The following is an 18,364-nucleotide window of genomic DNA, read 5'->3' as shown; positions in this document are numbered from 1 at the left end:
AATAGCACCACGCATAGCAAGGATACAAGCCGTCACAAAAATAAAATTTTACATTTATCGATCATATATCCCACAAAGGAATTTACATGTAATCTAGATCGAACAGAATGTAAAACAATAATAATAATAATACAGTAACTGGCCTTATTTAATTATTATAATCATGCACACACAACAACCTCGACATGCCCGAGGGTTCAAATCATACACAAGCACACAAAAAGCCATAATAGTTAGATCTAGGATACCTACAACCACAGAGTTAATTCATCTAGCATATCCTACTATTATTCGGCCTAAACTTATGTATGAGCAATGCATAATTTAACCAAAAACCAATCGCACAGAACCATAAAACATGCTCTGATACCACTTGAAGGCGCTGGAATTCCGTTCTGTTTAAATTTCCTTGTACAAAAAAATTATACAAGAACAGAACTTTTCCTAGCAACTCGCATGTTCGATCAAACATGTGTTTGATCAATCAAGCATGTTCTTGAATGATCGAAGCATACCTTGATCGAAGTACAAGATCGCTGGCCTCTGGTGTTGGTATTCCAAAACCGATACAAAGAAAACTAACTAGTTACACAGCGGAATTAAAGAACTAGTAGTACTTTTCCTTTGTAGCTAAAGACCTCTAGATATTCTGCCATATTCCTCTCCTCTTCTTGGAGGTCATGTGGGCGACGATCTACCAAGATAACACCAGCCTCCTTCTCTTCTCTTCCAAAACCGCCGGCCACAAAAAGGAGTCTCTAGAATGGGGTAGCTTCTTATCTTCTTCTTCTTCTTCCTCTCCTTCTTCTTCTTTCTTACGTTCCTTTTCTTCAAGCCGCCGGCCACCAAGAAAAAGAAGTGCCGCCAACCCTAGCTAGGAGAGGAAAGGGGGCGGCCCTTGGTGGAGATGGTGCCAGCCCTAGGTGGGGTTGAAGGTGGCGCAGTCTACAAGGAGGATGAGAAGAGGTGAGGGGTGTCGGCCCTAGGAAAAGGGAAAGGGGCGCCGACCACAAGGAGGAGAAGAGGTGAGGGAAAATAAAATATTAGGTTTTAGGGGAAACATTCTACTCCTTTTTATAGACTTGTCGTCGGTTACAAGGAAAGTAATTTAACAAAATTTTTTTTAGAAAAAATCTAAACAAACTATGTTAAACCAAACCAAGTTAAGTTAAATGAAATCAAGTTAAGTTAGACTAAACCAAGTTAAGTTAAACCAAATCAAGTTATGTTAAAACAAACCAAGTTAAGTTAAACCAAACCAAGTTAAGTTAGACCCAACCAAATTAAACCAAACCCGGTTATGGATGGGTGGATGCGAGGCTTTATATATAGAGGCTACAACAGGCACCTAGAGGAGGAATTGGTTTAGGCCTCCCGATGGGCTTGGGTTTCCCGTGTTCGCCCCAAACACCCAACTCAAGTCCATCAATAATAACCCATATCACTAAAGGGTTATTATTGAACTATCGCACCAATCTCATATTATAATATGGACTCCTTTTTATCATGAGTGCGTTAATCTCCCCGTGTTTAAGATATCGTATGTTCGTTAATTAAATGAGTTACTGACAACTCAATTAATTAACATCTAATTCCAAGAGTAATACCACTCAACTTTATTATCATGCCGGACTAAGTCCACCTGCAGGGTTTACATGATAATCCTTATGAGCTCCTCAAGGGGACATCATCAGCCTAAATAATTAGGACACAGATTCCTTATATAATCAACAACACACCATATAAATAATACTATCTCCCAACTCATCGGGTCTATTGATTTAACGAATAAGTCTCACCCATTGATAAGTTAAAGAAATAAATACTAAGTATATGTGCTTGTTATTATATAGTGATTAAGAGGACACACATCCATAATAACAGAGGTTCTATTCTTTTATATAGTCAGTATAAATCAAATAACCTCAAATGGTCCTACTCAATACACACATAGTGTACTAGTGTAATTTTATAGTCAAGACAAACTAATACCAAATTACACTACAACCGTTCCAATGGTTTGTCCCTATCCATCTTAGTTGTGAGCTACTATTTATAATTTATAAGGAACCGATAATATGATATTTTGTGTGCCACCACACACCATGTTATCTATAATATAAATTAAATGGACAACTACATCGACATATATATAAATATAAAATGTAAACATTTGACCAAAGTGATTCTCATTTCAAAATATTTCAAAACAGATGTTCATACAAAAACTAGGCTTATAGTATACATCCCAACAATAGACTAGTCTAGTTGCTAGTCAACTGGTCTAGTGGCTAGTTAACTGGTCCAGTTGCTAGTCGACTGGTAAAATCCTAAACCTAGGATTTTACCCTGAGTACAATATCTCATGTACTCATCCTCACCCTCACAACCTCGATCTTTCCTTGTAGCCTCCTCCATTAGTCTTGCGTCCCTAGGCTGTTTCCCCATCCTTCACACATTGCCTTCAAGTGCTTTCTTTGGCCTTGTCCTTTGTTGTTGGGTCTTCTATTGCTAAGAGACTCCTCACCTCTAGGACTTCATCCTTTGCCAAGAACTCTAGGTCTGGGACTTCAACCTTGCCAAGTCACATTTGGACTTACGTTGCCAAGACTACATACTTGGACTTACACCACCAAGACTTCACTTGGACTTTTACCATTGCCAAGATCACACATAGACTTTTTCTTGTTGTACCTGCATCATGCACACTCACAAGCGCATATTAAATATAATAATAACCTAACTTAAAGCTTTTTCCAAACATCAAAACCTAGGGTTACACTGATTGCTCCAACAAAAACTTTAAATTTTTTATTTCCAAAAGGTTTAAGAATTTCAAGTCATTGTTGGTACAATGGTAGAAGATTAGAGCATGTTTTGAGAGGGAGCTACTCCTTAAAAATATGAATTAGATTTTTTTTTTTTTTTTTTGAAACAATGGAAGATTGGAAGGTTGTAAACCTTCATTGTTGTGAATGCTCAAGGTTGAGCATTGGAGAACAATAGAAGATTGGAAATCTTCATTGTGATGGATGTACGCTCTAGGATGAGCATTTGGAGACAATGAGGATATGGGACATTCATTGTGATGTTATGAACAACAAGTGAGGTAGTGGATAACATGTGATAACTCTTCAGAGGGAGAGTTTTTGATGTGTACTAAAGGGGGAGAATATAGAGTTTAAGTTAGGAAACATTCATTTACCCAAAGGGGGAGATTATCCTCTTGGAATGGGGGAGAATGAAGGAAACCCTCCTTGATTCTTTGATATGAAGAAGAAGTTGAGTCTAGTTGATAAGCCTAAATTAAACATATTATTAAATATCAAAAAGGGAGAGATTGTTGGTGCAATTTTTCCTGGGTCAAAGTTGATCAGGTTGACTAAACTTAAGTTGATTCAAGCTTGAGTCTTGGTATTTGATTTTTGATGTTTAAAAATAGATGAAAATTACAGGTGCAATTGTCTATATGGGAGATTGACGATTAAAGGTTGACCAGAAGAGTCAAGTAAGTCAAGGTTGAATGGATTCTCGACTGAAAGTTCCAATTGGAAGTTAGGCAAGGGCAAGACCAATGGAAAGGTTAGAAGAAGAAGAAAATCCAAGTGTCAGTGTTAACCGGACACTTGTGTGGAAAGTGCTAGTGAGTAAAGCTAGGCAGATTAGAAATCCTAGTGAGTAAAGCCAGGTGAAAAGCCCTAGTGAGTGAAGTTAGGTAGTGAGAAAGTCCTGGTGAGTGAAGCCAAGAAGATGCAAGTCCTAGTGAGTGAAGCTAAGCAGAGGAAATCCTGGTGAGTAAAGTCGGGTGAAAAGCCCTAGTGAGTGAAGCTAGGCAATGAGGAAGTCCTGGTGAGTGAAGCCATGTAGATGCTGTAAGTATCCCGTGGTAGTTTTGACGTAGTCAACCAAGTCAAGTTAGGTCATGTTATGGTTTGATCCTTGTGTCTAAGTGTGTAGAAGCTTAGGAGCACAGGAAGTCAAGCAGAAGATGCAACTAGCGAGAAGGACGGGACGAGAGAGAGTCAAAGGACTTGGTGCATCCGAGGGACGAGGTGTTGTTGAAGAGTACGCTGGCAGACAAGAAGGAAGCGTGCGGTGGTTCGAGGGATGAGAAGTCTAAGCAGAAGGTTGCTAGAGAAGGCTGAAGAATGTGTTCGGGTGAGCCCTATTCTAGATGATTGAAATCACCCAAGTGAGCAGAGCCGGAGTGAGAGCCCGGACTAAAAAGTCAACAGGGTAGTTGACTTTGGTCCAGGCACTGGGACCAAGTCCAGGAGCCCGGACGGTCTGGGCGCTCGAATCACTTGGGTGCCCCCGGGGCGCCTCGCCTAATGGGGGCCAGATTGACACTGTTCGGGTGCCCGGAACCCTTCCGGGAGGCCAAACCAAAAAGTTTATCGAAACTCAATGTGTCATGATCTGTTGCGACCTAGATAAAATTTTATCCACGTTCAGGCGCTTTGAACCCTTCCAGGTGCCCCGATCAAGGCTATAAATACAACCCTGATCCCATAAGCTAAACACAACACTTGTAAATGTTCTACCTTTTGTTTGGCTTTGTATTTGAGTATTTTAACTGTTGTAAGAGGATTATCCACCTAAAGGAGATTTGATAGTGAGCTTTATTTACCTTGGATTAGCAATCCTCTAATTGCAAACCAAGTAAACGATCTGCCTCTTCCTTCTTGTTTGTTATTTAGTTTCTTTGTATGCAAGTGTTTCTTAATTTGGCTTAAAAGATGAGAAAGGTTTTAATTTCTATTTCAAGCAATTCACCCCCTTTTACCGGCCTTCAAGGGACCTATAATTTATATCAGAGCCCAACTGCTTCAAGAGGACTAACCACCAATCGAAACACAAGAGATGACCAGACTGAGCATCTACCCACCTAAGTTCGAGAGGGAATTCGCAAACTGAAAGAGATGGAGGTATTTTTTAAAACATATTTTGATTTGTTATTAATCATGAAGTTTGATTTTGTAGCACCAGAGGGCAAAGAAGAATACCAATGGATGAAAAAGGAGCAAGTCAACTTCGTGGCAAACAGTAAAGTAGAGTTTCATCTGGTTAGCGTTTCACCACCTCAAGAAGTCAATCAGATCGAAGCCTAGGAGTAAGCCAAGGAGCTCTGGGAGAAATTTCTGGAACTACACGAAGGGACCTCGGAGGTAAAACTCGCGAGATGGGATCTACTCCATAACCAAATCAGCAACCTCTGATTAGAAGAAGGAGAAAATGTCACACACCTCCACTCAAAGATTAAGGAACTTATCACTGGACTCATGAATCTCGAAGAAAAGGTAACCAACTAAGATTTGCTAAGGTACATGCTTAACGTCTTTCCTAAGACTCCTGAATGGGTATCCTTAGTAGATGATTATTATATCTCTAAGGATCTAGAAATAAGTACTTTAGAAGAGTTATTTTCAACATTTAAAGTTCATGAAACAAGATGTGCAGATTTGAAGAAGGAGCCCAAGCACAGCATTGCCTTAAAGGCAAAAATGGATGAACCAGAATCTGAAACTTCCCTTGACGATGACGAAATGACGTTTATGGTAAGGAAATTTAAAAAGTTTTTTTAAACTAATAAATTCAATCAAGTGTAGGGAAAAAGAAGAAAAGGAAAGGTAAGATGCTACAACTACGATGAAGAAGGGCACGTCAAAGACAACTGCCCAAAATTGAAAAATAAGGAGAAGAACAAGAAGCCAATCTAGATAAAGCATAGAAATCTAAAGGCGACGTGGGACGATACATCGTTCGAGTCGAAGATCGAAGCCCTTGCCTGACTTGCGCTAGTGGCAAGCCACCAAGAAGAAGAAGATGAACAAACTCATCCGAAATGAGTATCGAAAGCATCGATGAAGGGGGAGCAACATCAGAAGGAAGCAGCACTTCAGGAGGAGCATCAAAGATCAACAAGGTAAGTCAGGTACGATCTTTACCTCCTGACCAGTTATTTAAATTTATTAAAATTTTATCCAAATATTCTTGTTGATTAGAAAATAATAATAATAAATTATTAAAAGAAAATAATAAATTAAAAGGAATTCTAGCTACATCTTGTCGATTAGAATATTTTAATAAAATAAAATTAGAAAATAAAAAATTACAAGTACAAATGGAGAATTGGAGATTAAGTCTAAGGGAGGGTAATTTATCTAATGTTTTACATATTTTGTACTAGCAAAATTTGTTACCTTGTTATTTGTTTCTTGATTTACCCTAACTTAATTTGGATTGCTCACATCAAAAAGCGAGAGATTGTAAGTACTCCGTTGTAGTTTTGATGTGGTCAACCAAGTCAAGTTATATCCTATTGTGGTTTGATCCTTGTGTCTAAGTATACAGGATCTTAGGAGCACAGAAAGTCGAGCGAAAGACGCAGCTAGTTAGAAGGATGGCATAAGAGAGAGTCGACGGACTCGGTGCGTCTGAGGGATGAGTGTTGCAGAAGAGTACGCTGGTGGATGAGAAGGAAGCGCGTGGCTGTTCCGAGGGGTGAGAAGTCAGAACAAAATGTTGCTAGAGAAGGTCAAAAAATGAGTTCAAGTGAGCCTTATTCCGGATGGCTGAAATCACTCAAGTGAGTAGAGCCAGAGTGAGAACCTGGACCAAAAAGTCAACAAGGTAGTTGATTTGGGTCCGGACACCTGGACCTGGTCCGAGCCTCCAGATCACCTGAGTGCCTCGCCCAGCGGGGGCCAGATCGACACCGTCCGACCGCTTGGAACCCTTCCGGGCACCCAGACCAAAAAGTTTATTAAAACTCAATGTGTCATAATCTGTTACAACCGGATAAAATTTTATCCACATCCAGGCACCTGGAACCCTTCTAGGCACCCCGATCAAGGCTATAAATACATCCCTGATCCCATAAGCTAAACACAACACTTGTAAATGGTCTACCTTTTGTTTAGCTTTGTATTCGAGTACTTTAACTACTGTAAGAGGCTTCTCCGCCTGAAGGAGATTTAATAATGAGCTTTACTTGCCTTGGATTAGCAATCCTCTTATTGCAAACCAAGTAAACAATCTACCTCTTCCTTCTTGTTTGTTATTTAGTTTCTTTTTATGTAAGTGTTTCTTAATTTGGCTTGAAAAGATAAGAAATGTTTCAATTTCTATTTCAGGCAATTCATCCTCTCTTGCCGGCCTCCAAGGAACCTACAAATGCAAGTCCTAGTGAGTAAAGCTAGGAAGATGAAAATTTTAGTGAGTGAAGCCAGGTGAAAAGCCCTAGTGAGTGAAACTAGGCAGATGCAAGTCCTAGTGAGTGAAGGTAGGTGAAAAGTCTTAGTGAGTGAAACTATACAATGAGTAAGTTTTGGTGAGTGAAGCTAGATAATTGAAATCCAGGTGGGTCAAGGTTGATCGGACATTTGATATTTGGAAGTCCAAGTGGATCATAGAGGATCAGATACTTGGCATAAGATGGTAAGTCCAAGTGGGTCAAGGTTAATCAGACTCTTGGCATGAGGAGGAAAGTCCAAGTGGGTCAAAGGATTGACCAGACACTTGACGAAGTCCCAGCAGGTTAAGGTTGACCAGATTATAGGCAATGAGGAGTTATAATAGGTCACGGTTGATCAGATGTTGGGTGTGAGAACTTAAGACTTGAGTAAAGAAAGTTAGGGTTTCTCAATTAATCAGCTGATCGATTGAGAGCAGCGCCAATTGATCGATTGGGCAGTGCTTTTTGATGTGAGGAGCTCAATCGATCAGATGATCGATTAAGAGGAAATCACGTGAGCACAGAAGGCTTTATTGATTAGGATACTCCAATCAATTAGTTGATTGATTAGAGTTGGTTTTCTCGCGAGGTTGATTGAAAGGAGGAATCGATTGGCCAATCAATTATAGGACTTCTCACGAGAACAAGAGGCACTATGGATCGATCAGTTAATCAATCTAGCTCCTTCAATCAATCAGCCGATCAATTGGATTATGACTGTTGCATAGGTTGCTAGCTTTGGACTACTGAGATCGCTAGGATCTGACGTTGCAATCAATTGGGAGTAAGTCGAATCGATTGAGAACCCTAGATCGAGAAAAATAAAGTCGTTAGTGAAGTTCAAACGTAAAAATGCTCACAAGAACTTTGAGCTTGGAAGACAAGTGTTGCTACACTTTCCAACTAGTCCAAGTGTTGGAAGACAAGTGTTGAAACGTAAGCGCATGGCTTCTGTTGGTCAAAGAGGTGTGATAGTTACAACACTCCCCCCCCCCATCTTGGGTGACTTTCCCGAGCATGTCAGTGAACCCAAAAACTTACCAGCCATGTCCCCAAGGCCTTTTAGTCCTGACCGATCGGGCTCATCTGTGTCAAGTGCCCCAATCAAGGCACAATAAGGAATACCAGCCCCTCTAGTGGAGCCTGCATCCAAGGCACCGCTAGCCACCATTGTTACAAGGGTACTACTCGGGCCCCACCGTGAGACTGAGAACAAACACTAAGCCAACTTAATGGCTCTTATAAAGGAAAGTAGGTACTCTGAGGAGCTGAAGGGTCTAGACACTCTCAAAGTCAGTGGCTAAGCGAATGCATTCCATAATCAAGGTACATACTTAGATTGAACGATAATGGGTTGTGTTGCTTATTGACACTAATTGTGGATGTTTTGTAGTTATGGTCGGAGCACTTAAAAGTCCACAATCATGTGCCGCTCTAGTGAGGTAGATTGGGTTGTTGAAAAAGTGAATTTAAAAATTGAAAACCCAATTGGCCCTACCATCCAAGCGGTAGAAGAGGCATGAGCGAAAGCAGCTTAGGCACAAGAGGAGTCCCAACTATAGGCAAATTTGTCAGCTCATCTTCGAGGAGAACTAGAAGCAGCTTTAACTAATGTCAAGTCATTAAAATTGAGCTAGAATAGCTATAAATGTAACTTGTGCCGCTAGAGGCAGAACCTTCTCGATTAACTACCCAAGTGCAGTGTAGGGGTCTCATAATAGCCACCAAGAGGAGAAAATCATCGGTCTGGGCAATTTAACGGCTGACCTATAAGAGCAGTTAACTCAGGCAGTAGAGGGTGCTAAAATATTGAGGGAGCAAGCCAATGAAGCTATTTAGAACTAGGGACAATGACTATTTAATTGGAACTCACCAAGACCGAGCTGGCGACTTATAAAGCCTCAGAGGGAGAACAACATTCGAAGTTCAAGGAGGATTTTCTTCAATAGCAGGAATATTTTGATTTGCTAGGTGCCCAAGTGTCGAAGAAGATGTGATAGGGTTTTGAAGGCACTATCCAATAGGTCATTTCGGCCAGATACCTACCTCCTGGAAGACTTCCTTGACCTGTAAAAAGTATGGGAGGAACTTCCTGACTCAAAGAAGGCAGACTATTGATGCACTTCATTTTATCTGTAAATAAGTTTTGTCATCGGCTTAGAGGCTTTATATTTTGAAGAAACTTTTATACCCATGTATAGACTTTCCTCCCCACTGATTATGTCCTATTGAGCCCCAAAGTGTTTGAACTTTTTCTATTGGAGCTTTGTTAACACCCACTCGAGGAGATTAAGCTCTTAAGAGGATGTAGCTTTGTTAGCTCCTGCTCGGGAATGTTGATCCCTTAAGAGGGCATAGCTTTGTTAGTTCTCGCTTAGAGATGTTGAGCCCTTAGAGGGTGTAGCTTTGTTATCTCCCGCTCGTAGAGGTTGAACCGTTGAGAACGGAGCTTTGTTAGCTTTCGCTCGGGGAGGTTGAGCCCTTTAGAGGGCGTTGGAGCTGCCAACTCCCGCTCGGGGAGGTTGAGCCCCTTGGAGGGTGTATCTTTGTTACTTCCACTTAGGAAGGTTGAGCCCCTTAGGGTGTTGCTTTGTTAGCTCTCATATGGGGGGGTTGAGCCCCTTAAGGGGCGTCGACGCTTTATTAGCTCCCACTCGGGGAAGTTGAACCCTTAAAAGGGCATAACTTTGTTAGCTCCCACTCAAGGAGGTTATGCTCTTAAGAGAATGTAACTTTGTTAGCTTCTACTCGAGGAGGTCGAGCCCCTTGGGGTGTTCCTTTGTGACACTAGGCAGGATAGTGATTATCCTGTGGACTGATGAGAAGAGGAAAGATTGAGGAGAAGACAAGAAGAGAAACCTCTAAGAAAATTTGTTATTAAAATTCGAGGGTTAATCCCTCAACATCTAAACATGTCTCTTATATAGACCACAATGTAAGACTCAGATAAGAAAAAAAATTACTATTAACATATTTCATTTCTAATCTTATAAAGAAAGGAAATAGATTTTTATCCGAAAAGGAAAGTAATTAACTTAACAATCTTAACTCAAATCAAGATATGGATCAAGACAAATCCTCTTTAAAAAATACTAGAAATATGAAAATTACCCTAAGGGTATGTTTGGTTGGGGGTTATCCTTGATAACCTTAATTATCCATCTAAGGTTATCAACGACAACCCTGTTTGATTTAGGTAATCGATGATTCCCGAGAAATGTTCTATACCCGACACGTCAGCAAAATGGCCATACAACCCGAAATCGGAAAACCTTAAAAAATTGAGGTTTTTCTTAATTCTGGGGTTAACGAATTTTTTTACCAAAAATACTCTCCGATAAAAAAAACATGAAAATAAAAAAGAAAAACGTAAAGAAAAAACATAAAAAAAAAAACTTTAAAAAAAAAGATGTAAAAAATAAAAAAAAACATATAAAATTAAAAAAACATATAAAAAAGAAAAAAGATGTAAAAATAAAAAAACACACATAAACGTAAAAAAACATAAAAAAAGAAAAGTAAAAAATTTAAAAAAAAAATTAAAACGAAAAAAAATGAAAAGAACTAAAAAAACGCCTAAAAATTTTTTTAAAAAAAAAAGAAAATGTGAAAAAAAAAAATTTTAAAAAATATAAATATGGTTGGTTTTGTGAGGGTAATACCGTAAAATACTAAACTAGGTTATTCATTAAAATCTTCAAACAAACAAGTTTTTGTTACATTATCTAGGTTGAACCAAACAACATTTGGTTATATTTTATTCCCCATAACCTTAGTTATGTGATTACCTGGTAATTACATAACTAAGGTTATATATATATATGATAACTTGACCAAATACACCCTAAATACCTAAAAAAATAAAAATTACTAAAAATAGTAAACATACCCTGAAAAGGGTCGAAACGGTAAAATTTGGGCTAAAAATTTAACGATTGTGGTTTCACCAATAACAAACGTAGGTTTGAATTCTGCATGCATGATGACAGACAAAGCCTAATTCTGAGTTTCGAGTTAAAAGTTATGTTCATTTAAAGTTTGAAGGCTCATATTGGGATTCAACACAGGTTGGGTCTACATCAGTCTCCCCGACATGGAAAGAACTCACCCTCGAGTTCAGATTAACTTCATTAGCAATCATTGAATAAGGAGTTAGGTGCTTCACATTGAAGACATCAGAAGTCTTTAGATGACTAGCTAGGAAGGCACAACCTATAGACATTGTCATTAATCTTCTATAGTATCTCGCATGGTCTGATTTTTCGATCCTTTAACTTATTATATTCTCCAACAGGTAAATGATCACGAGTCAATATAGCCTAGATAAAATCTTCAATCTCAAAAAGTATCTATCGACGATGACGATCGAACTAAGCCTTATACTTAGTATTACTTTCCATAATTGCCAGTTTCATCTACTCATGTACCTCGAACATACTCTGTCATCTCATCTTCTCTAGGAGTAATTCTCACTACATGTGGAACGGGAGCAAAGTCTATAACTCCTGATGGATTCTAGCCATAGATAATCTCAAAGGACTCAATTATGTGGTTCTATTTTTCGATTGTTGTAAGCAAACTCTGCTTGAGGTAACGCCAAGTCCCACTACTTTGGTTAATTAGTTCCTGTAAGGCATTTCAGAAGATTGTCCAGACTCCGATTTGCCATCTCATTTTGTATATCTATCTGAGGGTGGTAAGCACTGCTAAAGTTTAACTATGTTCCTAATTTCCCCCATAAGCTCTTCTAGAAGTGACTGATGAATTTGGTATCTCAATATGAAGTCATGGATCAAGGAACACCATGTAAACGCATAATCTCCTTAAAGTAAAGATGGGCAATCTGCACAGCATCCATAGTCTTTCTGCAAGCTACAAAATGTGTCATCTTTGAGAACCTGTCAACGACAACAAGAACTGAGTCTAAGGCTCATTGGATGCAAGGTAATCCTAATACAAAATCCATGCTGACATCGAGTAAAGGAGTTTTAGGAACAGGTAGGGGAGTGTACAAGCCTACATTGGTTAAAACCCCCTTAGACCTTTGGTATATAAAACATCGATTAACAAAGTGAGCCACATCGTTGGTCAACTTGGGCTAATAGAAATTGACAGAGATGAGGGTCAACGTGTTATCACGTCCAAAGTGCCCCTCATTATGAAGCTCGCTCATAATCTGTTGCCTTAGAGAGCAGTCTGGAATACATAACTACAACCCATGAAACATATAACCATTATGTTCGATAACCATCATGTACCTCCTGGAATATCCTTCCAAATGATGGGTTAGTTGCATACAGATCTGGAATAACCTTAAAGCCTGCAACTGTAGTACTTATGGTGGTGAGTAATGAAGAACGTCGACTCAGGGAATCTGCGGCACGATTCAGACTTCCAACTTGGTGTCTTAGTGTAAATGTGAACTCTTGCAAGTAAGCCACCCACTTGGCACACTGCCTACTCAGCTTATGTTGACCATTGATATACTTTAATGCTTCATGATCAGTAAAAAGGATGAATTCCTTTTGTACTAGGTAGTGTCACTAATGCTTCAAGACTGCACAATGACCTAGAACTTCAAGTCGTAGGTAGAATAATTTTTCTTGGACCCGTAGAGCTACTCGTTGAAAAAAGCAACTGGTCACCCAGATTGACTCAGAACACCTCTGATACCTATGCTAGATGCATCAAGTTGACCTCGAATAATCTGTTAAAATCAGAAAGGGCCAGAAATGGTGCTTTGGTCATCCTTTGTTTGATCAGTTGAAAGCTAGCCTCTACTTCTTCAAACCACTTGAACTCTCTTCCCTTGAGACACTCAATGATAGGAGCAATCAGAGTGCTAAAATTTGTAATGAACCGGTGGTAGAAAGAAGCTAAGCCATGGAAGCTTCTGACATCGTACAAGGTCCTTGGTTGAGGCCACTCCTGGACTGCATCTATCTTTGTTTGATTTGCATGTACACCATCAGTAGGCACAATAAAGTATAGGAATGTTACCTATATAGTAAAGAAATAGCACTTCTTCTTGTTTACAAATAAGCACTCCATTTTTAGTTTTTTGAAGACAGCACGGAGATGGTCGAATTGTGATGCCCATGTCAGACTGTAAACGAGGATATCATCAAAGTATACCACCACAAACTTTCCCATAAAGGGCCGCAAGATATAATGCATAAACCTCATGAAGGTAATGGGTGCATTGGACTGTCCAAAAGGCATGACCGTCCACTCATATAGCCCATGCTACATCTTGAATATTATCTTCCATTCATCACCAGACCTTATTCTAATCTGGTGGTATCTACTTTTAAGGTCAATTTTTAGAAGACTTTAGAACCGCATAGCTGATCTAACAAGTCATCCAAGCAAGGAATTGAAAATCTGTACTTCACTATAATCTTATTGATGACTCTGCTATCAATACACATACGCCACAAGCCATCCTTCTTCGGTACTAGTAGGACAAGAACTACACAGGGGCTCATGCTCTCTCAGATGTGTCCTTGTCTAGCAACTCCATCACCTGATGTTGTATTTCTTCTGTTTCCTTAGGGTTAAGGCAATAAACTGGCCGATTAGGCAAACTCAAACCCGGAACAAGGTCAATCTAATATTAAATATCTCGTATAGGTGATAGCCTAGAAGGAAGATCCTCTGACATCATCTCATCAAAATCCGCTAGCAGCTGTTGTAATACAATTAGTAACTCAACGTCCATGGTCGGAGCAATGCTTTCACATGGTAGCAAAACATATACAACTCCATGCTCCACTTCATCTAAAAACCTGGATATAGAAGGCAGATTAGTATTTTTAGCTACCGAAATTAGAACAGTTCCTTCCAGTCGTGGCGCCAATATAATTTTTTTCCCTTGACATTAAGGGTAATATTTGTCAATTGAAAGAAAATGAGGCATTGTCAGTCTATTGTTACCTTACTTTCTTTATTCAGCCAAGATAACTTATAGGGTTTAGGATGATGGTTTATCTTCAATTGTAATTTTTGGGCAGCCTCTATGAACATTACATTCTCACAACTACCACTGTCGATAATCATCCTGTAGACTTTATTTGTAATGATGCAGATAGTATGAAAAATATTAGTTCTCAACCAATCGTCCCCCAAATCATCCTTGGGAGTCAGCAGACTCTTACAAATGACCAAAGTTTCATGACTATCACCATAAATCACTTCATCAGATGCTTCATATATCGGATCACCAATTGCTATTGTATCTTCTGTCACTTCTTCCTCGATCAATAAGCTTTTACCCTTCGGATAAGTAGAAGAGGGTTTCCTATATTGGTGCGCCATATGTCCTTGTTCACTAAATCGATAACATCTGATAGGGGCCTTAGAGTAAATATGTGGTGACCGCTACAGTGGTCAATGCGATGGCTACTTTGATGGTTGTTTCTATGAAGGACGAGAATTTTAAGGGCGAACTAGACGATTATTCTGGCCACCTCTCCCCACTAGTTTCCTATTTTGTTGCCTTTCAGCCACCAGTGCACGCTGAAAGGACTTTGATACCATCGAGAGTAAATGAAGACTGAGGGCATCTTGCAAGGTCAAGCGTAGACCCCCTAAGTAACATGTCACCTGTTATTCCTCCATCTCAGATAGGTCATTTCAGACCACCAGCTAGAAAAACTCTTCTATATATTCGTCAACCAATCTTGTACCCCATCTTAATGAGTGAAGTTATTGGAACATAGTTTAGGTGTAGGTGAAGGGAAGGAAGTGTTCCTTCATGTTTTCCTTCATATCTTCTCAAACAGTTATTTGGGATTTACCTTATTTGTCCCAAGAGCTCTGCATCTATTCCCACCATGCTAACTCTCGCCCTTTGAGTCTAATGGCAATAAACTTCACTCTCATCTGATCTAGAACTCGCTTGTAGTCGAAGATATGCTCTACTTCGTTGATCCAGTCGATGAAGTCCTCTACTCACAATGAACTGGAAAATTTTGACATATCCCTCAATCTGAAGTCTCCAACAAGCTCCTCTCGTCGATAGCGTTCCTAAGGTGAGTCTTGTCGATGATATGAGTTCTCGAAGGAAGAATCAGATCCATGATATGAAATCTCATAATCTTCGAGATCTTGCACAGCCATACGCCGGATTAAATCTACAACTTGCCTCCATAAATCCTCAATCATCATTATGTCCTAGACGCTATGACCACGATGCTCAGCTTCCTCCATTGAAGCCTACATGTTGTTGTGACTGCGACTATGACCACGACGACCCGCCATTAGATCTATTGATGACCTTCTTGTGCTATAATATCAACTGAAGCCGGGCAAGATAGAGATTATCCTACGGGCTGACGAGAAAAGGAAAGATTGAGGAGAAGACAAGAAGAGGAACCTTCAAAAAGAAAACTTTTTATTAAAATTTAAGAGTGAATCTCTCAACATCTAAATATATCTCTTATATAGACCACAACTTAAAACTCAGATAAGGGAAAAAATTACAATTAACAGATCTTATTTTTAATTTTGTAAAGAAAGGAAATAGATCTTTACCCAAAAAGAAAAGTAATTAACTTAACAATTTTAACTCAAATCAAGATGTGAATTAAGATAAATCCTTTCTAAAAAATATGAAAAATATCCTAAATACTCAAAAAATAAAAATTAACAAAATAGTAAAAAGACCCTGAAAAGGGTTTAAATGGCAAAATTTGAGGCTGAAAATTTGATAGTTATAGTTTACTAGTAATAAGCGTAGGTTTTTGAATTCTACATGTGTGACAATAGATAGAGCCTGATTCCGAGTCCCAAGTTAAAAGTTATGTTTGTTTAAAGTTTGAAGGCTCATATTGGGCTTCAACACGGGTTGGGCTTGCATCACTTTGTTGGCTCTCGCTTGGGGAGGTTGGGCCCCTTAGAAGGCGTCAGCACTTTGCTAGCTCCTGCTCAAGGAGGTTGAGCCCTTAAGAGGACGTAGCTTTGTTAGCTCCTGCTCGGGGAGGTTGAGCCTCTTAGGGCTTTAGAGCTTTGTTAACTCCCCCTCGGGGAGGTTGAACCCTTAAGAGGGCATAGCTTTGTTAGCTCCCGCTCGGAGAGGTTAAGCCCTTAGGGCATTGCTTTGTTAGCTCCCACTTAGGGAGGTTGAGTCCCTTAGAGGGACTTGGCGCTTTGTTAGCTCCTCCTCAGGGAGGTTGAGCCCCCTAGGGTATTGCTTTATTAGTTCCTGCTCAGAGAGGTTGAGCCCTTAGAACATTGCTTTGTTAGCTCCCACACAGGGAGGTTGAGTCCCTTAGAGGGATGTCAGCGCTCTGTTAGTTCCCGCTCAGGGAGGTTAGTCCTTTAAAAGGGTGTAGCTTTGTTAGCTCCCGCTCGATGAGGTTGAGCTCATTAGGGTGTTGCTTTGTTAGCTCCCGTACAAGGAGGTTGAGTCCCTTAGAGGGACAGCGAAGCTTTTTTCCAAGCTTTCTAACTAGTATTTTATTTGAAAATGCTATCGTAAGATTTAACAAAAAAAATAGCTGAAACTAAGGATACTCATTAGGTCCCGTAGGGCTGCAGATAAGCAACATTCCATGGTCGATCCAACTTCTTCCCATTCCAATTTTCAAGATAATACCTTCCCATTTTTAGCTTGCTATAGATCTGGTAGGGATCTCTCCATTGTGGCTCGAGCTTGTTAACATCTTCGACTGATTTGATCTTTCATCATACGAGATCACCAACTTAGAACAACCAAGGAATCATTTTTCTACTATACACTTGATTCATCTGCTGCCTATACACTACTAGTGAGTGGCAACTTTGTCTCTAACTTCATTCATAAGGTTCAGTTCCAAGAACCATTTTTAAGCGTTATTTTCTTCCTAATAAGTATGCTACCACACGGATTCTTCTCCCACCTATATCGGGACTACAACCCATCCCCCGTATACTAAGTGAAACAAATTTGGCATTCTCGTTTGGGGTTGTCCAATATGCCCATAGGATGGACAAAAGCTCCTCCACCGAGCTACCTAGTACATGATCCAACTTGATTTTGAGGCCACGAATGATCTCACGGTTGACAACTTCAACATATCCATTATTTTGAGGGTAGGCTATTAACAAGAAAGCTTGCTGAATACCTAGTCTTTCACACCATTCTTTGAGTTTGCAACCTTGAAACTGTCTCCCATTATTCAACACCAACTTGTGAGGTATTCCAAACTGAAAAATGATATTTTTCATAAAACTTTCATCACTGCTTCCTCAGTTATCCGAGCTAGAACCTCGGCCTTGACCCACTTGGAGAAGTAATTAACGATCACTAGGAGAAATTTCTTCTGTTGTGGCCCTATTGGGAAGGGACCCACTATATCCATTCTTTATTGATCGAAGGGACAAGAGACAGTGGATGTCTTCAGGAGCTCAGTCGGCTAGTGGGAGAGCTGTTGATGCTTCTAGCAATGCTTACATACGGTTACAAACTTCACCGCATTAGTTTATAGGGTAGACCAAAAATAACCAACCAGCAATACTTTATGAGCAAGTGCTCATCCTCCAATTTGATTAACACAAATGCCCTCATGAATTTCTCTTAGAACATAATTAGTGTCCTCAAGCTGGAGACATTTCAAGAGGGGGTGAGAGAACACCCTATGATACAGGCGATCATTAATAAGGGTAAACCAAGGAGCCCTTCTTTTTAATAGTTGAGCTTGGTCTAGATCAGTAGGTAAAATACTGCTATGGAGAAATGAGATAATGGGAGTCCTCCGTGTTGGAATTCAATCAAAGTCCCATATTAGAAAGATATGAGAAAGATCATGGATTTAAAAGGATGTAGGATATCTCTATTGATATTAAACATTTTGGGGAGAGTCCAAGAGCAAAGTCATGAGGGCCTAAGCCCAAAGTGGATATTATCATGGCATTATGGAGATATGTGGATATCCTTTGGGCACAATAATTGGTATCAGAGCCATAGTCCAGACCTGATACAATGTGGGGTGGCTTGAACGAAGTTGAGGGTAGGCCCGGAGTAGGTCAAGGTGACCGGATACTTACAAGGTGGGCGAGTAGGTCAAGGTGACCTGATACTTACAGGGAAGGCTCGGAGTAGGTCAAGAGTGACCAGAAACGAATGCTCACGGGGATGACCCGGAG

Source organism: Zingiber officinale, chromosome 7A, assembly GCF_018446385.1.
Source record: "Zingiber officinale cultivar Zhangliang chromosome 7A, Zo_v1.1, whole genome shotgun sequence".
In the NCBI taxonomy this organism is placed as follows: Eukaryota; Viridiplantae; Streptophyta; class Magnoliopsida; order Zingiberales; family Zingiberaceae; genus Zingiber; species Zingiber officinale.
Note: the sequence above shows the minus strand (reverse complement) of the source record.